The following is a 22,926-nucleotide window of genomic DNA, read 5'->3' as shown; positions in this document are numbered from 1 at the left end:
CATTTTCAACGCCAACAGCTCCAACTTTAACAATTGCGAGACCTATTGCATTGCAAATTCTTTTTTTTTTTTTACTGTTGTCAATGAAAGGATCAATTCAGATAATACAAATTCCCATATGTATAGAACGCAGTGGAACCTAAACAGGAAACGCACACATTAAAGCAAAAACTACATTTCTTTCTCTATCTTTACTCGTGCCTCAACCTCACCCTCCTTTGTCGCTCACAGCTAGTTTCTCAAGCTTAAGGCACCTTACAAGTTACTGGTGAACTTCACCTAAAAGCCACCATTAGTTAAGGCTGGACTCCCAAAATGGCTGCAGACATCAATTGTGCCACACTCCTCCACCTTCCTTGCATGAGAACGCACGAGTGTGGGATGAGTACTTGAAGAAATATTCCCAGGGTGGGCTAGTGGGAGCGCCTATTTATTTTTTTGAACAAAGTTCTCCTCTTACTGTATCGCGCCTATGTATTTCTCTACATGGACTTAAGGGTACTCATTTTATCAACCTAGGGATTAGGAAAGGCTGAGACGATGATTCTATCATAACATCCGATATAGTGTTTAGAACTCAGCAAGCTGCTTCCCTCTCTCAACACACGCTACAGTTCTGAACGGCATTCAAACCCTACATTTTCGCATGCACGCCTTTATTTGTCAGACATGGAAAAGGGTAACAAAGACAACACTAGTATTTATTAGGGATCACTTACCTACTTTGAGCAGTCTTATGCTGGTTATACCGCAATATTCTTTCTACACATGTGGAACCAGGTCCTAAAGAGAGAGAGAAAAAAAACGCAGGATTGCGTTCAGTTAACATTACGAGGAAAGAGGGTTTTAACGGTAGTGGTGAATTGCTATTTGATTTAGTGTTAATGTACAACTTGGTGTGGCAAACCAACCCCAATAAGTAGATAAAGGTTTATTAGACAAAAAGGATGGTTTAAGATGGTGTCCAACAGAAGGAAAATCCGCTCAGCATGCAAAATTTAATCTCAGGTGGATTTCGTACATGGTGTTTCAGCAAATGTTTCTCCCACCACTGATCGCGCAAAAAAAAAAAAAAAATGCTATCCATCCTGAAAGCACTTTGCACACTGTCACAGGTTTGAGGCGCTATTAATTTGAAGGTATAAAATATAGTACAATATAATACAGCATGCACGCCAGGCACGGTCTTACTTGTGGCCGAATTACTGATAGTCCAATTCTCCTGGAGAAGAGAACGAAGGCTGCAGACTAATTCATAAAATTAAGGGGGCACGTATGCTGGACTACCAACGACATAGCCGTTGATTAGTGTATGGTGGTTTTGGGACTAGTAGCATCTACCAGAAATTCCCAATGGGTAGGAAGGAATTCAAAAAGGGCTAGAAATGTAACCTTGGCTTTTTACGAAAGGCAGCAACCGTTTTTCCCCCTCACAAATAATTAGATTATAAAATCAGACATTTCTTAATCAGAGACCATAGAGTCAACAAAAGGTGATTATTAATCATCAGTGTTTCACCTGATGCAACCTTGTAATTAACCTGCGTCAAAGTATCCTCTTGCTTAAACCCAGGAAACATTGTACTCAAACAGATGTCGATCATCTCGAACAGCACTCTTTAATGTTCCAATTACCCAATAATGCACTGTTTGGGTTAACATTTGCATGCTTATAACGCAATTCCCTGTTGTATGGATGTACTGAGCACCACTACAGAAATTATAATTGGGTTCTTCTGTTTCTCTTATATAGGAGCTTAGATTCTTAACAATCGGCACCAAATAGTAATAAACATATTGTGAAGTCATTTCGACCAAAAAGTTAGATACTAATGGATTATCTTCTAGATTATGAAGATGTGTGCTGCATTTAAGAAAGAAATTGTTAGTGTTAAAGGATGGTCTGTCTTCATAAACTGCTACTCATCCAACAATTGGTTCAATTGTATGGACAAGTCATCATACTAATGATTTATTTCTCCAGTTGGGTTCATATCCAGATTCTTTTTTCTATATTGTCCAGGTACGGTCTGGCTTCAGCCATTTATTTGAGTTGTTTCAATCATTACACCATTTCCTCCATTCTCAGCTGGGTTCACTATTATTTTCTTGTAATCGTGTAGGGTTCTCATACCCATTCTCTCTGCATTTGTGATATTTCCATGTCCCTTTAACTTTCTTAATTCAGTACAACTCTTGAATGACTGATTCATTAAGACCATTTTGTTTAATAGCAAAAACATAGGACTATCTTTTGATTCCTGTTTAAAATTCCTACGTTCATGTGCTATTGTACTGACATCACGTTCGTCCAATAATTGCTTATTTGATCCAATCATGTCATCATTGTTTTCCAACTCATTAAACTTCCTCAAACTTTAATATTTTCAATTAGTAAATTGTATTGTTTGATATGTTTCCAATGTGACACTTGACACCAGGTTTCTCAATTTCTTAACCAGTCGCATGGAGCTTTGCTGGTTTTAAATTAGCTAATAAATCTGTGTGCATCAGTGTCGTGTCTGGGTACTCTTTTTCAGGGCAGAAAAATAAAAATGTATTTAGGACTACGATTTCTACTTTTGTTAGTTTATAATCTGCCTGGTTCACCACTAAATTTGATGCGTTTTCTTTGAAGTTTAATTCCAGAATTTCTTTTGATAATGTCTTTACAGTGACTCATCATTCTCCTTTTGGTTTGCCCGTGGTTCGTTTTTTGCCTTGATTCTTTGTATGTTTGTCTATGTACATTATATGCATTTCGTGTAAAACAAATTTAACAAAAAAAAGACGCTACGCATTTCTTGGCCTTCAGAAGTGCTTAGTTTCACATCTGATCCACTAATTTCTTCAGAGGTAAGCTCAATAATTGCCTTTTGCAAAGCATGGTTCCTCTTTAACGCATCAAATCATTACACAAAGGTGAACCCAGTCCCTTCCAAATAGTACCTTTCTTCTCTTTGAAAATTGCTTTTGTTTTCTTTGCTTCAATTCATTTTTATACTTCTCGCTCATTTCCATTTCCTTTTTGAATATCACCTCTTCGTTTTCTTTTCCCAAGTAACTGATCTTCAATTTGGACCATCTAATCCATGCTAACTATAGGCCGATCTCCCTTCTCCCGGCTCTGGGAAAGGTGGTTGAGAAGCATGTTCACATCTCCCTCTCCGACTACATTGAGAGTAACGACATCCTTCACGGTACTCAGTCGGGTTTTCGCACCAACATGAGTACAGAGACTGCTCTCCTTGAAGTTACTGATGCCATCCGGGAAGTTCTGGATTTAGGTGGAAAGGCCATATTAGTTATGCTGGATTTGTCGGCGGCCTTCGACACCGTTCCCCATGACGGTCTCCTTTTAAGACTCTGGGAGATCGGATTGCGTGGAGTGGTGTTGAAGTGGTTCGAGTCATTCTTGGCCGGCCGCCGGCAAACGGTCTGGGCGCCACCTTTCTCCGCCGACATGCAGCCCTTGGAGGTGGGGGTGCCTCAGGGCTCTATCTTGAGCCCCACCCTTTTTAATATCTACATGGCCCCTCTGGCGGCAGTGGCGGAGTCGTTTGGTGCCCAGATCGTATCCTACGCTGATGACACCCAGCTCCTTTTCACCTGCACTAAGGGCTCCGACTTTGATGGTATGCGGATCAGGGACTGTCTGGGAGCGGTCTTTGACTGGTTTAAACAGCACAGTCCGAAATGTAATTCCGATAAATCGGAATTGCTTTTCTTTGGCTGCTCTCCTGATCTGAGATGGAAGGCCTGGTGGCCTCCTGACATGTACCCTCCGGCAGATGCCTCTTCCAAGGCGAAGAATCTTGGCTTCCAGATTGATGATGGCCTTTCCTTTGGGCCTCAGATTCGCGAGCTCACAGGGAAATGCTTTGGCATTTTAAAAATGCTAAGGAAATTCCTTCCAATCTTGTCCCTGGAGCACAGAAAGACCACAGTACAGGCTTTGATAGGCTCCCGCCTAGATTATGCGAATGTGCTCTATCTGCGATTGCCAAAATGTATTCTTGCGCGCCTTCAGCTAGTGCAGAACTCTGCTGCAAGGGCCATTTTCGGACTTCATCGAAGAGCAAGTGCATCGGAGTTGCTTAAAAGGCTTCACTGGCTCCCTGTCACGAGACGGATTGCTTTTAAGGCGCTGACTCTCGCCTTTAAGGCACTTCATCTTGCAGGGGCTAGATACATCAGAATGTGTCTTGCCTTTTATCGGCCCTCCAGAACTCTGAGATCGGCTTCTTTGGCCATGGCTTCTGTTCCTCCCATCAGACGGGCTAGAATTGGAGGCCGCTCTTTTCGATACTTGGCACCACGTTGCTGGAACTCCTTGCCCGTCTCCCTTAGGAAAATCAGCAATCTACTGGTTTTCAGGAAGGAACTGAAGACATGGCTTTTTACCCAGTAATTTTCTGTGCTGCTCTGCATCTGCCCTGGATTGTCTGTCCTTCGGGTCTTTGTCTAAGCGCTGGGACACTCCATGGAGTAGCCGTGCGCTATAAAAGAGCCAAAATAACATAACATAACATTTGATATCAGTTTTGAGACTTTCATATTCAATTTCTACATAAACAATCCCGTTCATGAGCTTGGCACATTCCAAATCGTTTGTGCCCCATTGTTGTAAACATCTTGAACATCCTTAAGCCTCTCAGAAACCTTTAAGTCTCTTTTCGTACAATTTTTCAAACAATGTAATTTCTATTTCAAGCCCATTTTGTAGATCTATTTTCTGTCCAACTGTTTTTGGCTGTGAAAATGTCTTTCACAAAACCATGTTGCAGCTTCCACTAATCGTTTTGCTATGCGTATATTGTAAATGTATGTACATTAATCACTCATTAGTATCACCTCTTCACACCTTCAAATTAACAGGTTGACATTTCCATTGCAGTATTGTAGGAGGTCACAATACATATCACCATTTTGTTTTGTCCACTCATATTATACACATCTGCATTTGTTGCATGCTTTGTGTATTAAACGTAGCTCCTCGAGTGCCACAATCATCTTTCGGGGAGTTTGCTGCTGCAAATATTAGGACTGGTCATGCTTGTGCCATGTATTTGAATAACACTGTAAAAGATTAATAAAACTTTAAGCAGGAATATTGAACCTGCAATATACCCATGTTAAGGGAATTGTTCACTTGGAAACAGTAATACAAAATTATAGTGTACCAGAATCAGAAAAGCAGTGTGAGCTGCTCTAATCTACTCTGTATTCAAAGAAAGAAGAAAGTCAGCATGGATTTAAAAGGGTTCACGAAATGCACACACGTATATGCTAAAAGGAGTGCAAGGTTCTTAATTAGCAGTTATGACAAATCCCCTCACTTGTTTAATGGGGCTCCTGTGCTTAAAATAACAGAAATGGAAAGAGGAGCTGAAGACTGGCCACAGTGAGGCGAAGTGATGGAAGTTAGGGGCATCACTGAGCCGTCTGTCCTTGGATCCCAAGTTGGCCACAATTCACCATGAACACTTTAGACACGGTTCTGGACACCTGAAACCATTCTGAAGGGTATGGGGTAACAATGTGCTGCATTGAGAGCCAATACTCTTAGATTTGAAGCGTTCACCATGGAGCTGCCACAAGTTATACAATTTTGGAAGGATATCTTTTGTAGACCTTCTTAATGGAACTGCAAGGACACCTTGACTTTCTAATAGCTTGGAACTTTTCAACATGTAATTATTAGAACGTGGGCGCCAAAGCCTTGGTGCGGAGAAGTATTGGCATTTAAAGGGAAAAATAAAAACTACAATCTGGTTCAGGTCCAGCAAATTAAATCTGGTTCTGTTGCAGCAAATTAAGCGTCGGAGGGAAGAAACAGTGAAACAGGAAGTATGGAGAGAACAGCAATTAAAAACATGAGGTACCCTTGATATGTTTTTCAAATATCTGGTAAGCTTTTCTGCAAATCTTCTATTAACTATACATGTTGCCTGAGATGGAAATAAGCACCATTGTATGAATGATAGGTTCCTGTAGAACTCTGCTTTGTTTCAGAATATATATGGAGTCCAGGTGTTCTTGCATCAGTGCAGAGAAAGAAGGAGGGACCCTCTAAAAAGTAGGAAACGAGGCACACTTAAAAAATTAAAAAATAAAAAGTAAAGAAAAAGCAAACATTGGCCTAGTAGTCCCCTGAACATAAAGTTACCATTTTTCTTTGGTTGCGCACACTGTACAAAGGTAGAATGCCGTCACTGACACTGAGATATATAAATTGCTAAAGTCGGGTGACCCTACAGTATGCTGTGATGGGTATAAGCAAAATGCAAATGGCCTTACAGCAGACCAATGAATGAAGAGGGCTGGAATGAATGTGTGCAAGTGTATGTATGTTGTCTGTTTTGGGTAATGCGATAGTTTAAGCGTAATAATCTTTTCAAAATGCAAAGTTAGTTGATATAATGTAAATACATTATTACAAGTACTGACAAAGTCATGCGGTCCGGAGCTAGCTTCCAGTCTTTTGCCTTTGTCAAGATTTGTTTTGTCATGATTTTGTAAAAATTTGTATTGTAGGGGGGAGAGGTGCTGGGCTGTCACCAATATAAAAATATATGAAAAAAAAGTGTATTTCTTGGTTTCAAAGACCAGACTTGCTTGGCAGTCTCAGGAACTGAAAGGAACTACTTTGGGTGTGGATGTGCTCCTTGTGACAGAGTGCTCCTTGTGACAGAGGACAGAGCATAGACTGACGTCACTCAGTGAAGGTAGCCAATGGTTGAATTGGCCTGACCCACTGCCTCATGCTGTTGGGGGTGGGAGAGAATATGAATCTACCATACCATGTAAAACAAACCATTTGCGTTGACTGATCGGAAATGTGATGATCCCACATAGGAAGCATTTATAAAAGCAGTGTATTCAAGAACGAATAGCTAGCTGCTCCCGCTTCTGCCCGCTGGCATCTTGCAGCGGCAGTTTAGCATTGGGGCGGCGCAGACCGGCCGCTGAGGGGCGCTGCCGCCAAGGGAGGGGGGCAGCGGTATCGAGGGCGCGCGGTGTTTACCGTACGCACGGGCACGCAGTCCACGAGGGCGCGCACGCGGGGAGCGCGCGGCGCAGAAAGGCCCCGGGCTGCTAACGGACGGCGCTTTGTTCCCTGACAGAGTCACCTTTCGCCCCCTTGTGCTCGGCTTAATTCACGGCTTCCGAGTCGCTCTTGAACTTGACAGGCGGAGAGAAGGAGTGGGGAGGAGGGGGAGGGAAGGCGACACAAAGGCAGAAGAAAGGCTTCAAACGGGTGCCTCTGAAAGAAAAGGAAAAATCACGCTTTTCTTCCTCTGTCGCTGCGGGCAGAGGCGCATCCGCACACGGGGCCGACACAAAGGAAACATTTAAACTAACAGCGATTTAATTTCACAGCAATTTTCGGCGAGGCCTGGGCGCGGAAGCGTGCGCTTGGATCACGGCCGTGCTTCCGGGGGCAGTGCAGTGAGGTCCCAGGATAGACGGGGCACCTCACACTCTGGCCAGCACCACTGCACGGCCCTGGGCTGAGCCGGGAAGACCCTCGCGGGCCCAGGCCTGCCCTGACAACTGCTGCCTTAGAATGAATCCCGACCGGCTATTGGCGCATCAGGTTTCATAGTTCATAAGACCTCCTGCATCATCTGATCGTATTAGTGTGTGAACACAATGTTCAAAGATTCGGCAAAATCCTAAAAGATGAGCGCTTCGCAGCTAGAGCAATTTACCTGTTGAATCGGAGTGCTTCGGCGGACCCTTTCAACCATCGCACATGCCCTCATCCCCCCACGTACCTTGTGCTCGCAAAACCCTCTGTTCTAGCCTCGTTTAATTAAATAAACATATCCTCGTACTGTTCTCGTTCAAATAAGAACACATAATTAACTTTTAAAAAAGTAAGCATGGTGCATTTATATAGCGTTTTAATGCACTAACAAGGCTCCGGGCTCATTTACAGACACACTACTCTATGGGTGTGCCTGGACAGAAGAATGTGGTACTCTGGTGTAGCAAATATAGGGGTACTTCCAAGTTGTACATAATTACCAGAGCTGTGCTCGTACGGTGTGTTTGTTGCTGCAGCTTGGCATGTTATGAAGAGAAAGGAGTGAGACAGAGAACTTGCATTTATAAAGGCCCTGGTGTATGAATAAACAATCCACTTCACTTCTAAGAGCCTCCCAAGGAAAAACGCTGCTTATATCTACAAGTAAAAATCAAGCAATACAAACTAAACAGAGCACTGTGCTCCCAGCTTGTACCACTCATAAGAAATCCATAGGAGGCACTGCTTTCTCAGTACAAGCCACCAAGCTCTGGAACTCACTACCAGCCAGCGTTAGAAGCACACAGGAGCATATTCACTTCCGAAGAAAGTTGAAAATATGGCAATTTCATATGTAACTGCAACACCTACTACCCGGCAGAGTCCAGAAAATAGTCACACCCTCAGGCACAATCCTCAGCTTACAACCCACACATTTCAGCCAACTGCTTTCAATAAGCAGGCAAGCTAAGGGCAGACCTACGGTTCTTATGTTCGTTCATATTTAAGTGATAAAGTACCCCCTGCCGTACATTAGTGGATATTGCAAGTCACTGAGGAGATCCTTTATATATTATGGAACTCATATGATTTGCAATATTATCATCATGTACTCCAGGGAGCACGTTATCCCATATAACATGGACACACCATCACCTTTCAAACAAACCACATAAAACCTCAAAGCATAGCGCTTTCATATTTTAGAGCAAGCATATTTGCCAACATGAAGAATGACAATAAAACCTCCAGTGCCAAATTAAACACATCAAAAACATGTTAGATATTGTTATACCTGCTGCTCAGGCAGTGTGACCAGGGGTGGAATGTTGGTGTGGGGTGATGCTGTGGAATGTTCGATGTTTGAGAGAGTCAGTGGGCTGAGCAGCAGAAAAGCTGCTCCTGGTGGGGTTCTTCATGACAACTACCTAATAAACATCTTTCCTAATCTACCTTGAACTACTGGACTTCGTTATATTACATTTATTGCAAATGTATATTAGAAACAGTTAATTAAAAGTCCGTTTTTAAAAAACTGCAAAAGCGCGGATTGTGCAGAAACATGCAGAAATATTCTGGCTTTTCTCCATTTAAGAAGTGTAAAACAAACATTCTCTCTGCTATTAAAATAGAGCAGAAGAAAGAAAAGCAACGTTCCATTTATGTTGCTTTAAACAGATGCTTCAATTATACTCCATGACTGGGCTAGCCTTTCACCCAGGCTGCTGGCTCGTACAGTACGCACTATGACATCAGATCTCAAATGTTGTATCTTCTAATAGAAGAGCTCAAACACCTTTTCTTTATAATAGGTGTCTTGGTGCGTCACTAGTCGCAGATTATAAAGAAACTAGACACTGCCGTTTATACAGGGATTACAAAATCCAATCTAGTACAAAGAAATTAGACACCGTGTTTATACAGAGATTGCAGCATCCTATGTATTATGTAATAATTATAGCCCTCAGTAACACTAAAACCGTAATTCGCAGCGGTCAGCAACAAGTTATAATTCATACCTCTTCAAAACATATCTCCTGAGGGTTGTCCATTCACCAGCATTGTACAGCCCTAAAAGAACAGCCATCACCATATGAACAGGCACGAAATAAATGGAGAGATCTGTCACACTCTGCTGGACAATTCAGAGGACTTTAATATAGTCCACCATTGTAGGTCCAAATATCTATACAATCTCACTGCTTCTTTACATCACACTACGACAGTCAGATATGGGATGATGATAAAAAATACCCATCAAAACAGATCTCTCCACTTCTCTCTCTCCCTCCACTCTTGCCAGCTCAGGACCACAACTATACCCAAAATCTCATACTGAACAACCCCGTACAGTAACCAGCTAAGCAGAGTATATATTAAATACCATAAAGGGACCTGCAGAGCTTTTCTAAGCTACCAGCGTACTGAAGACCATAAAACGAGCATCTGTCTTTCTCACTTCATCACCCAAAGCGCTGTATCCCATAACATGATAACCGCACCTCAGTGGTCGTCACGCAAGACAGGAAAACACTTCCCACATAGGATCAAAATAGACCATATCCTTCCAAGCACACACCCTACATTGAAACATTTTAACTATTGACAATTATTCTTTTATCTCTGTTATTAACCACTTTTTCTTCAAACAATATATTTTAAATTGTGAGTTTTAATTAACTGTGCAATAAATTTAGTCTAATCTAATCCACAGTGTAATACTTATGAAGGCAGGTGCTTCAGCACCCCACATAGGAGTGGTAAACACTATATAAATGCTGCAATACAATACTTGCATAAGCCAGCTACCCCTCCAATCCTTTGTTGACTATCATTGCCTTTGACCTTTACAGTGCTCTGTGGTAGCTAGAGCTTCTTGCTGCACAAACAGCACTTCTGTACAACAGAACGGTGTACTCATCAATGGCAGAAACGTATCGGACGTTATCCTTGACGGGTATCCGCAGGAGAGCTCAGAGTCAGCCACTGCTACTTCGTGATGGGGAGGGCAGCGTAGGATCAACTAATCCTGCAACGAGTAGTGTTATAGAGCAAAAAAAACGCTGACAGACATGGAATCCTGTAAGATCACGATGGTCCCCCGCCCCATCTTCAATGCCCTCGCTCACTTTTTCCATCGTCCTCCCACCAGTGGTCCCCCCCAATGTGCTGCTTCCACCTTTACCTGTTGCGCCCCCCCCCCCACCCCGAAAGGTAGTTGCTTTCCATCCAGCTTGACCGATGCTTCCTTCACCCCTCCTCCTGCTTGGCTTTTTTGTCTTTTTACAACTACTTCACCTCCATTGCTTCCTCCCAGCGGACTTCACAAGCTCAACTCTACCCTTCCCGTTCCTCCAGCCCCCAGTTTTTAACTTATTCCGATGGTCCCGACAGCTGCAATTTGCTAATAGAATGCTTGTTTCTATAAAAAAAAAAACTGATGTTGTGCACCTTTTATTTAATTTGCTAGTCCAAGATCAACCACCATCTAGTAAATGTAAATTTAAAAAAAGTATTCTGCGGATATCCTGTAAATCTGAATAGTATTCAGCCGTCCTGGAACTACTTTGTACACCTGATTTAGTCTTGTAGGTCCGTGGAGTGTGCCTGGTAGAGCTGTTCCAGTGGATGCACTCATTCATGTTGTTCTGCATCCATGCCAGCATTTAGTTCTACCTTTTAGTCCGTGAGCTGGCCCGTTCATTTTGTTTTGTGCATTGCTGCATTTAGATGTTAAGAGGGCTGTGAGAGCTGATGGCCTACTATTTGCCACAGTAATTGGGCCTCGATTCTTACGGTAGATATCACTGAAATGATCAGGCGTTTGTTATGTTCCTCTGTAGTTGCTCTCACATTTCTGCATAGCGCACACACTTGAAGATTTCCAGCTCTTAAGTCCTTCTCGCTCTTGATTAGTTCTGTGGTTGCTGTACACTGCTGGCTTCTCTCATCTATGCTGTATGTCTCCTCATTGTTCGCCTTCATGTGTAGTCGTAATCTGCCGTTCAACTTCCAGCTCTCTTTAGACAGATCCGTGGACAGACGTCTTGCTCCTGGGCCTTCTTGTACTTGTGTCCTTTTAACTTGGAAGTGCGCTGACCCTTCTCGCTTCTGTTAACCCTCTATCGACGCCATTGGGCCTCCTCTGGGCACACAAGGGGCAGTCTGTGGCGCTGTGTGCAGGAACTTTAAGTCAAAAAGCCCAAATGTGGTTTGCGAAGGATTTCATCCCGAGCCGTTTGCACAAAGCGTATGTGTTTGCAAGTTGTGTGCGCTTGGGCGTTTTACTTAAGCATCTGGCAGTTATATTTTAGGCATCCCATCTGTAGGCAACACTTTTTATACTAATCTCCGAGTGTAACCAGTCTGTGTGTGGTCGCTTTGTGTAGTACCTCGTACTGCCCAGGGACCACTGGTGGGAGGAAGGGAGGACGATGGAAAAAGTGAACGAGGGCATTTAAGATGGGGCGGGGGACCATCCTGATCTTACAGGATTCCATGTCTGTCAGCGTTTTTTTTGTTGCTCTATAACACTACTCGTTGCATGATTAGTTGATCCTACGCTGCCCTCCCCATCACGAAGTAGCAGTGTCTGACTGAGCTCTCCTGCGGATACCATCAAGGATAACGTCCGATACGTTTTAAAATATTGTCACTGGCTAGTGTTGCACGTTAGAGAAGTTCATAGGAGCCAACACTGTGGAACATTCAAAAGACTAGTGAATTTCCCACCAATAACTAGCCAATGAAAGAAATGTGTAATTCAGGGCAACCTTGTTAGAAAGTTCGCTTCACACACCTGCCTGCGGAGCGTGTGCTTTCAGGGCAGTGCGATGACTGAGCAGGGCAGTGATTGCCGGTGGGCAGAGCGGTCACCCCTCTCGCCCCTCATGGAGAGCCGCAGCGATCTGACCGGGCTGGAACAAAAAAAGACACATGGAGCAGCACATGCCCGGAGGGGCTTCACACCGCTACAAAGCGCCTTATTTCTCAATAGCGCTACAAGCCGGCAGCTTATGTCCCTAAATACTTCTACTTATTAGGACCGACAAAGCGTGCACACACTGGGATCAATGTCCTCACCCTGGAGGGTGAATACTATAAAACTGTGTCACGAATTCACAACCCGTACCTCTTCAGCGGCAGCTTAGCGCCATGAAGTGGCTGTAAAGGTCACACCTTAGCGCTCTCAAACACCAGAAAAAACCCTGAAAACACAAATCACGTTGGATGGACTCCTGAAGTACACTCGAAAATGCGCAGAGCACATTAATTAATCCCTCTATACCTTTCACAGCGGCGCAGAACACTTTTAGCAAGGAGCGACGAAGTCCCAGTTTGAAGCAGTACCAACTGTGCCGTTTTGATTTTTTTTAAAGATTGCTTCTTGTTAACACTCAACGAGTAGGAAGCTAGCACAGAGCAAGCCCGAGCGAGTCTGCTCATGCAATGGAAGCTGCACACAAAGGCTGGCCCCAGAAAGACTGGGCAGTGGAATGTGCTCCCAGGGCTGGCTGAACAAAGCCTGGCTCCCAGCAGAGTATAAACTACCGTTCAACCACACACTCATGCAGGCTTAGCTCCCAACGGGATGAACAGGCCTTGCAGCTTCTGGCCTCCAGCCATTCAGAGTAGGCTTCAATGCTCCAGCATGCAACCAGCCATGAAAGAACACATGGCCAAGCCTGTGGTGGAAGCATGATATGCAAGGATAACTAACATATCACAGCACAGCCTAACTGAACAAGCATTGGAAATGCAATAGGTCTCGCAGCATTAGAGTTAGTGCTTTTAGAATTGTTTATGGGTTTTTTTGTAAATCTTTAGCATTTTTGTTTCCTGTAGCCAATGCTAAAGAATTAAAAAAAAAAAAGCCATAAACATTTCTAAAAGCTCTAACTCAAATGCTCCGAGACCTATTGCACTGTGTGAGGGTGAGGGGTTGAGGGTGAGTGAGGGGTTGAGGGTGGGTGAGTGAGGGGTTGAGGGTGAGTGAGGGTGAGGGGTTGAGGGTGAGTGAGAGTGAGTGAGAGTGAGTGAGAGTGAGAGTGAGAGTGAGAGTGAGAGTGAGAGTGAGTGAGAGTGAGAGTGAGGGTGAGTGAGGGTGAGTGAGGGTGAGTGAGGGTGAGTGAGGGTGAGTGAGGGTGAGTGAGGGTGAGTGAGGGTGAGTGAGGGTGAGTGAGGGTGAGTGAGGGTGAGTGAGGGTGAGTGAGGGTGAGTGAGGGTGAGTGAGGGTGAGTGAGGGTGAGTGAGGGTGAGTGAGGGTGAGTGAGGGTGAGTGAGGGCGAGTGAGGGCGATAGATAGATAGAGTGAGGGCGATAGAGAGATAGAGTGAGGGAGATAGATAGATAGATAGATAGATAGATAGATAGATAGATAGATAGATAGATAGATAGATAGAGTGAGGGCACCTAGAAAAAACGGGGCAAAAAAGTCCCTTTGTTCACCAGACACAATATCTTTGTATTCTCAATGTCGGCCATTTATTGACAATCATTTATGGTGGCTGGAAACCATTGATATAAAGTGTAGAAGTGAGTTTTTAATCACACTTATTTACGTTTTTGATTACTATGGGAGGATAAGTGCAAAGTCTGCTGAAATGGAATATTTCGATATAGTGCACTGGCCCAAAAAAAAGTTTGTAGAAAATGGCCAGAAAATGTGGGCTTACGGCCAGCGGTGCTGATTTTAGAAGTGGTGAGATAGGCTCGATTCTCCGCAGCTCAACATCCTGTGATTCTGGGCAAATCACTTAAAGTCTCGATACTTAACAAAAAAAACACATGAATGTGTGCCCTTGTGTAATGTAACTGGTGCTCCTGTACACTGCTCCAGTGCATTCGGGTCAAGTTCACGCTAAAAAAAATGTGTAGAAAATCATAAACACTCTGTTGAAAGAGTTAATTTGAAAGCGGTCTGCATGCAAATCCCTCTGTATGTTTTTGTAATTTCGGTCAAATTCTTGTCAACGGACATGACAATGTGTAAACCGAAAAAATATATATGCCACTATGTTGGCGAAGTGCGCTGTAGTACACATTAATCCATTGACGTTTTCGACATTTCTGTTTCAGCCATTAAACACAAAATAACGAAATCACAATATTGCACCCATTTTAAAGTTGATACCGAGAAGAAGGCGAGGCGCTACAGTCACCAAAGCTCTGCTTCATATGTGAAAGAACACACGCACGTGCATTTCCATATAGCTTCCGGTTGAGCATAGTGACATGAGTGGACAGGTACTGTCCGGTACTCAGTGCCTGCGACTCTAGAACTCATAAGGGAGAGTACCTTAATTTCTCAGTAGAGGTGTAATAATACTTTGAATGGAAGCTTACCAGCACTCAACATGGCTGGTGGCATGGGAGAGAGGAGTGGCAGAATGCAGGGGTGGATGGGAAAAGGAAAGTGAATAAAGAGGGGGAAAAATAAAGAGTGCACGGGAACAGAGAAGAGAGAGATGGTAAGAGAGGAAAATGAGAGAGAGTGGAAGGGCAGTGAAAGAGAGCGAGAGGGGAAGATAGGAAGAAAGATAATGGTAAAATTGGAGCTGGAGGGAAAGAGGGCGGGAAAGACTGGGAAGAAGCGAAGGGAGAGAAGACGAGACAGGGAGGGAGAACAGTGGCAGAAGCAGCGTCAGTGGAGAGGTGGGGAGAGAGAGAGAGGCGAAATCACAATATTGCACCCATTTTAAAGTTGATACCGAGAAGAAGGCGAGGCGCTACAGTCACCAAAGCTCTTCTTCATATGTGAAAGAACACACGCACGTGCATTTCCATATAGCTTCCGGTTGAGCATAGTGACATGAGTGGACAGGTACTGTCCGGTACTCAGTGCCTGCGACTCTAGAACTCATGAGGGAGAGTACCTTAATTTCTCAGTAGAGGTGTAATATTACATTGAATGGGAGCGTACCAGCACTCCACAAGGCTGGTGGCATGGGAGAGAGGAGTGGCAGAGAGCAGGGGTGGATGGGAAAAGGAAAGTGAATAAAGAGGGGGGAAAAATAAAGAGTCCACGGGAACGGAGAAGAGAGAGATGGTAAGAGAGGAAAATGAGAGAGAGTGGAAGGGCAGTGAAAGAGAGCGAGAGGGGAAGATAGGAAGAAAGATAATGGTAAAATGGGAGCTGGAGGGAAAGAGGGTGGGAAAGACTGGGAAGAAGCGAAGGGAGAGAAGACGAGACAGGAAGGGAGAACAGTGGCAGAAGCATAATTGGAGAGGTGGGGAGAGAGAGAGGGGGTGGAAGGGCGGCACGAGGGAACGCAAGAGAGGGGATGAAAAGAGAAATACTGAAAGGGAATAGGGGGGCAGGAAGGGGAGGAAAGGTAGATGTGGAGCGGAATCGGACCGGAAGTGTGGGGTCCATGGGGAAGATGCTGCGGGGACGATGAAAGGGAGAGACGGGGAGAAGCTGGGAAGGGACCGGAGGGGTGGGAGGGATGGGGTGAGAGGCTGACAGGCGAGAGACGCTGATTCAACCGGGTCTCACCCGGCCGGTCTCACTCCGCGGGTAACAACCTGTGACATAACGGAGGGGAGAAAGAGAAGAGAGAGCGGCGTGAAAAGAGGCAGTGGGGAGGGCAGGTGGGGGCAGGGGAGGACTCGGTGGAGAAGAAGAGAGGGGGTGAGACAGGGAGGGAGAGAGCGAGAAAGATCGCGGAGGGAGGTAGATGGTGAGTGGAAAGAGAGAGGTGATAAAAAATGCAAGCAAAAAGAAGAAAAAAAAAAAGAAAAAAGGTGTGCACAAAAAAAGAGAAGTGGCAGCTCTGGGCAACGCGGCCGTGAATAATTAGGGGGGAGTAGAAAAAAAAGTACGGCCGGGAATAGAAATGCCTTCGTTATATATCACAGTATATACACCAAACCCCTCCTTCCTATTACAAACAAATGAGGCAGATTGGCATGGCCAAATCATGTTAGAAAGATAGGAGCCACGATAGGATGGGAGCTTGCCGAGGCAGTCAGAAAAAGCAAAGCTGCAATGAAAGACAAGCATACTTTCTGGTCCGGTAAAGTTCAGTGTCAGATTACACACGACAATGCCACGGGACTATCACTAAAACTGTTTTCATTGTCAACAAGCTCTCGGCATTGCGTGGCGGGAGGGGGCGGGGGGAACGTCGAGTCAAAAAAACAAGTGAAAGCGGGATGTAAGTAGGGGGGAGGAGAAGTCTGGGCAGGCAGGATGACTCAGGGGAGGGGGCGGAGCGGGGCAGAGCGGCATGTGGGTGTGAAGAAGCCGGGCCTTTGAAGTGAAGCTAAGCTTCACTTCAAAGGTGTCGGAGGAATGCGGGCGGCTGTGCACGCGCTTTTAAGCTCAATGCACATGCGCATTGAGCTTAAAAGTCACGGGCACTGCAAGGAATCGCCACGATTCCTTGCAAGTTAGATAAAGAGTCGATGAGCCCCTATAGTCTCGCTTGCTCGATGCGCATCGACAGGCGAGACCTAATAAACGATAGCAGTTAACAGTACATGAAGCATTCTGATTGGCCCAGATAATCACAGTACACAATGCTGCTAATAACGTTTATCTAATATAGCACTTTATCCCATACTTTTGCAGTTTTATGGCTTCTAAATAACCTGTATTACGATTACCTAATTTAATGGTAATCCCATTTACTAAACTCAGAAGGATGCAATGCCAAGCAGCCTTGACCTGATTCCGTCTTGTCGCCTGCAAACCACCCACCTGTAGCTGCCAGGGGCAAGCATTTCCCTCCCAGAACTACCTTCCTGGCACTATACTTCAAAAAAGTAGATCAAAACAACGATCCAAAGCACTTTCAAGAGCAGTAAGGGTATACCTACTGGAGAGTCCTCCCTAATGGAGGTCCAGGCTTAAAGCTGTACACCTGCTTCTGGATACCCACCAGGAGATGGTGTGTTGAACGGAAGAACAGGGGGTTAACATATCACACTTAATCCATGCACGCCCAGGTGGGTTTTAGGACATCATGATCACCTCCGTCAAGACCCAACCCCATGATTTCTCACATAACCCACGAGGAGCCTCCTTCACAGCTGACACTGCCGCTTACAGACTTGCAGTTTCGAGGAGGCTTGAGGGGAGAATCTAATTTGTTAGGGAATGGTCAGAGAACCACTATGCTGAAACTCAAGAAAACAGATCAAATTATGGCACATTCTGGTAGCCACCAAGACAGAGAAGTGATCCAAGCCCATGGCTGGCTGTACATACAGGTTTTACCTATGTTCCACAACAAACTAATAATGACAAATCTGCACTGCAGTTCAGCAATCCGCACTGTTTCAGAGACATTGGGATGTTCAATGGCTTTAGCAAGAGTAATAGTAAATATTCAAATTACTTGGTAGGCTTGAGCACGGAACAGGGTCAAGACTGATATGCATATGGCTGGGTCCAAACTGTGGTTGTGTGGTGAGCAAAAGAATGATGGATTAAACCCAGATCCTTGTGACTGGGGGTGAATGTTTGCATTGTCCAGCATTCCGTACATCAATTGTTTCTTTTACAAATATGCATATACACAAAAGGTGTGTACACAGACTTTATTGATAAATAGAAGTGAGCGCAATCTCACAGAGAGAACATAATGGCCCAGGATAAACGCAAAGCTAAGAAATTGTTTTAGACAAAGTACACTTTCAACCTTCTAGTGAAACAATGCATTAAAGGTTCCATATAAAAGTGGGAACCTCCAATACCAATTTTGTAGACTAATTGGGCCTTACCCGGATGTGGGTGAAATTCCATGTTACGTTACAACCATCCATATATCCCTTTCTTCACAAGACAGTTCAACATGTGGAATGCAATTTTGTGCTTTTTAATGCTGACTTGCGCTGTGTTGCAAGAAAAAAAACGCTGATCAGTTTTTTTTTTAAATAGGTGCTTCAATTTTCTGGTGTTTAACATCTGTTTTTTCTAACCTTCAGTAGTTGTTGCATGAGGTTTTAAATGTTGTGGAAAGGATATCATGGGAGAGGGTCTTCTTAGATAGGAGCATTGATCAGGATAGAATTACTAAAGGGCTTTTCAACAACTGCATAAGTGACACGGGCAACTCTGAATCTTCTCCTTTGGGTTCTCTGGTGCGGTCTTCTTAAGTTGCAAAGCTGCAAAAAGGCTCCCTGTGCAGCCTTGAGTCCATCGATCAAAGTCAGAGGCTTCGTGATAGAGAAGTAGCGCATCTCACACCTGGAGTAAGTCCATAAGGAAGACAAACATCTACTACTGTCAGGTATAGAGACTGACAGCGACTGGGGACTGCAGAAAAAGCCAAGGGTAGCTCTGCACTCCTTCAGTGTACACTTTTTAGAATGAATGACACCAGAGGGGGTATCTTTAAAACACACATTATGCAGGAGAACAGGGGTAGATCCTAGATGACTGAGTGTCAAGATTCCACTATTATGCCATGCCTAATCAAATGTGATATATCAGACCTATGTAGCCTGGTAATGGATATTTAATAGAGGCTCTTACGAAATCGACCCCCTCCGAAACTAGGGGGGTGGTCACAGCTATCTGGAAAAGGATGGGGGGCTGATACTACTATATGTACAGGTCCGTCTAACTGTCGAAGAGATACTGTATTGTACTGCCACCACCAATGGCTGACAAAGTTTCTGTATTATTCTGTTTATGTTAAAATAGTCAGTTGAGCCATGACTCAACAAAATACGTCCGAGATACAGTAGGGTCTACTTTGATAGTGACCAATGACATGCGCTCGGTTGTTTATGGGTGAGATTATTCATGTCAATATGTGATATTTAGTAGGTATTATTTATAACTGATATATCAATCTGACGCACTGTCATTGCAACACTTTTGTAACTGCTCAGGAAGTGATGACACATACCACAAATGTGCCATCTTCCCCCAGGCAAACAAATGCCCAGGATACGTACTGTATATGTATTTTGGCAATTGTCCTTAAGATGAAATGCTAATAAAAAAATGGTTAAAAAAAGTCCAGTGTAATGTTGATATGTCAAGAAGTATTAGGTGATGAGACACCTTATGAAAAACAAAAAAGGGCATCTATCAAGGTGACTTGTGGTACTGGACACAATGTCTACTATTGGCCGTGAAGGGGAAGTAGCAGGATCAATAAAAGAGAAGTAAAATTACCCCATGGTAGGCCCAGTGGTTACTTTATTGGGGGTCACACAATGTTAACTGAAAACAGGGTAGTTTGTTAACACGAAGTGGATGGCAACATGTTTCAGCCACCTGAGTGTGCCCATTCGGGGGGTCAAAAGGCATTATTCAGGACCTTGATCAATAAAGGTCAGTAAGAGGAAGGGATTTTGACCCTGCAGGTAGAGTCTGTCTATTGAATGATAGAATAACACTCACTAACAACACAAAACGGAATCCTTTAATTTTTTTTGATCATACATAATGTCACCTCCGTTCTTACAGAGCAAGGCTTCTTTTTGAGAATGTACTCTAAATGATAGATTTCCTCTCTCTTTCTCTCTCGCCTCTTGGATTATTTTTATTCACAGATAAAATAGATGCACTGGTAATGGCCAAGAAACATTGAACCAGACTACTAGCCAACTCAAAATACACCTTTACCACACACGTAAATGCAAAAGTGCACAAGGTTAACCACATAAGAGAATTTTGAGGGCGTTAGAATTAACTTAATGTTTCTGGCTGTTTAAACCAAACTTTATCCAAAGCATCAATTCGCCTTCAAATAGAAAATATCGTCCTTTGTCACTCCTAAGTTGCCACTCTCGAGTCTTGCCATTATCTTTAGTTCTAAGAACAGCCTCACGAATATTGGACCTTTTACGAGTGCTCTTGCCTTTTTTTCCCCAATGAAGAAGTCAACCTTCTGCCTTTCAGCTGCTTACAAGTTCTTTAAGACATGGCAACTATGCACAAATATAAGAGGTATTAATTAAATATAGCCATCATGAACAGTGGATTATAGATTACTTTTTCATTCCAAAATGTTTAGTAGAAGATACAAATATTGCCTCCAATACATGGTATAAGGGGCACTGAACACACAAGTACCCAACCATATTCACCACAACAGGACTATAAAAACGTACCACCATCATAAACACTTACTGCAGCCAAAGGGGGAAATATCGTGGTGCAGCATACAGGGGCACATCAGGCTACCAGATCTCTTCAGTGCCATTATTTCCCCCTGGTTAGCAGTCTAGCTGTGAAGACGGGTGTCATGCTGCAGGGTTGATCAAGAAGCACTGCAATGTAGTGCCATGAGTATACAATGTGCTTCTCTACCTCTATGATGGGTCGCAGTGAAATATATAGGAGAAAGCTCCCTCATATGTCAGCAATAATCAATGATTTATGAAACAGAGTCGCTACAATGATGGAAAAAAGCAGATCTCCCGATGCCCTGCCTTATAGGCACCACGAGCTAACCTTGAATGCCCCCGCCTCAGCGCTTGTTTAACGTTGTAATGTATACTCGAAAGGCGAGGCAGTTCACAATAGTATTGCACGCCCAGTGTAGGTAACAGTGGAGGAGTTCCAGTGCCCTGGCACCTACGATGCAACCACTTAGAATCATGGCACTCCCCGCCCAGATATTAGTGGTCTGACTAGAGGGACGCTCTTACCATGGGGAGAACATTGTCCCAGTTGTGATACTGGAGGCCATAGGTGGACGAGAACTGAGCACACAACTGTTGTGAACTTTACTGCTTTGTGCTGTGCTCCTCCCGCTTCTCTCTTCAACTCCTCCCCCTCTTCCGGCTGTCCGTAACCCCAGCACTGGGGATATTGTTGAATCGTTGTTTATATCCAAATGTCGATAAAGACATTTGAGGGGGGGGGAGATGTGCACCCAGCAGTAGATGCTGAAGAATGAGGCAAAAATAAATAAATACAAGGAGAAAGAAGTAAATTAAAGGAAACCTGTAAGAAAATGTAAAATAAAAGGACTCAACCAGCAGCCCTGGCGGTGAAGGGAATCACGTTTCACGCAGTTGTGCACATGTGTTTAGGCAAAACACTGACTCAGCAAGAATGCACATGGCTTAGGTGGGCTTCCTTGCACTCCATGTTGGATGCAGTAGAGGGCGGAAGCAAATGTTAATGACACTGGAATCGATCTATGGTTGTTGAAGGTTCACCCAAGGCCCATAAAGGATGTACATTTAACTATGCATGTATGCTTTGTGATGGTTTTATCACAAAAGCTTAGCAGACAGCTAAATGTTATCCACATGACTTCCCTAACGTACTCTTGCATATTGGTTCCAGTTTATCACCAATCCTAACTAATCTGTATGTTTTCTGTGCAAATATTTCTTCTACCTATCCAGGAAGAAGAAACACAGACAATACAAGGTCGTTCTTAAATTACTATCACAGAAGACACACGTTTTTAGGTCTCGCCTGATCCAGCACATGCGCTGCACTGGCCGAGACATTTAGACAGTGGCCTTTCGAAGTGCTACCAAACCAAAGGCTTTTCCCCTGCCACCAGCTTGCGATTCCGCGCACAAGCGCCTCGCTCCACCCCTCCATGTGCCTTTCTGTCCCTGTTCGTCTTCTTTGCGCTCCTCCCTCGCCCCACCCACAACCCGCCCTTTACCTTCTTTACTCCTCCCGCCTGTTTCTCTTCTTCGCTTCTGTCCATCTGTCTCCTCGTTCCCCTCCCACAGTTCCTCTGTGACACTCGTGCTCTCCTTTCTCCTGCACCTTGACTCCTCCCCTCTATGCCTCACCTTCGGCTTCTCCCGTCTTTCCCTCCTATGCCCTCCTTGCTCCCAGTTCCAGCGCCATCCGACCTTGCCCTCGCGGCCCGCATTATTATTATTTCCAGATAGCAGTAGTGAAATATATTGCGTTTATAGCGCCAATGTGGCTCAATGAGTTGAACGCTGCCTGAGAACAGGTGCGGTTCCTGCAGGCTACTAATTCGAATTCGGGCTCTCTCCTCTCAACCTAACATTCTTCCGAGGCCAGTAAATAGAACAGCATAAATGGTCTGATAGCTGCGCCTGTTCTTTACAGCACTAAGAAACGACAGATATGAGGAATGAAGCACTATGTAAAATATTTTTTTTTCAAATAAAGGTTCTAGTGGATGTAAATATTAACATACTGCATATGCCTGCTCTTGACACGGATAGATAACCAATTGGAAATTAATCGAAATGGACGTGCTAACGACACCCAAATTCTGTGCAGATTGAGAATGTCATTAACAGTCTAAAAATACAGTTTGTGGCACAAAACACTTTCCAGAGTGAACAGGACTGCGTAGAAATGCTGGCATTTGTGGGAGCGCGGAGCCTGCGGTAACAGAGCACAGAGGGGGTAAGTTTGTCTCCTGCTGTGTTCAGAAGGGTTCACTGGAGGTCCGTAGCCTGTGAAGGGTACAGCATGC

At 44.2% G+C, this 22,926-nt stretch overlaps 1 protein-coding gene across 6 annotated transcripts in view; it reads right to left on the bottom strand.

Annotated features, from left to right (window-relative positions):
- POU2F1 (POU class 2 homeobox 1) overlaps nucleotides 1–22,926 on the bottom strand; it is a 615,583-nt gene that overhangs the window by 516,864 nt on the left and 75,793 nt on the right. For 4 of the 6 annotated variants that reach the window (XM_078656693.1, XM_078656695.1, XM_078656696.1 and 1 more), the window contains exon 2: nucleotides 720–783. The gene's annotated coding sequence lies outside the window, so the exon portion shown is untranslated. The remainder of the gene's footprint in view (nucleotides 1–719; nucleotides 784–22,926) is intronic. The other 2 variants (XM_078656694.1, XM_078656697.1) reach the window with 1 other exon arrangement.

The sequence above is a fragment of the Lissotriton helveticus genome, chromosome 8 (genome assembly GCF_964261635.1).
Source record: "Lissotriton helveticus chromosome 8, aLisHel1.1, whole genome shotgun sequence".
Lineage (NCBI taxonomy): Eukaryota > Metazoa > Chordata > Amphibia > Caudata > Salamandridae > Lissotriton > Lissotriton helveticus.
This window is presented reverse-complemented; position numbering and strand designations above follow the sequence as displayed.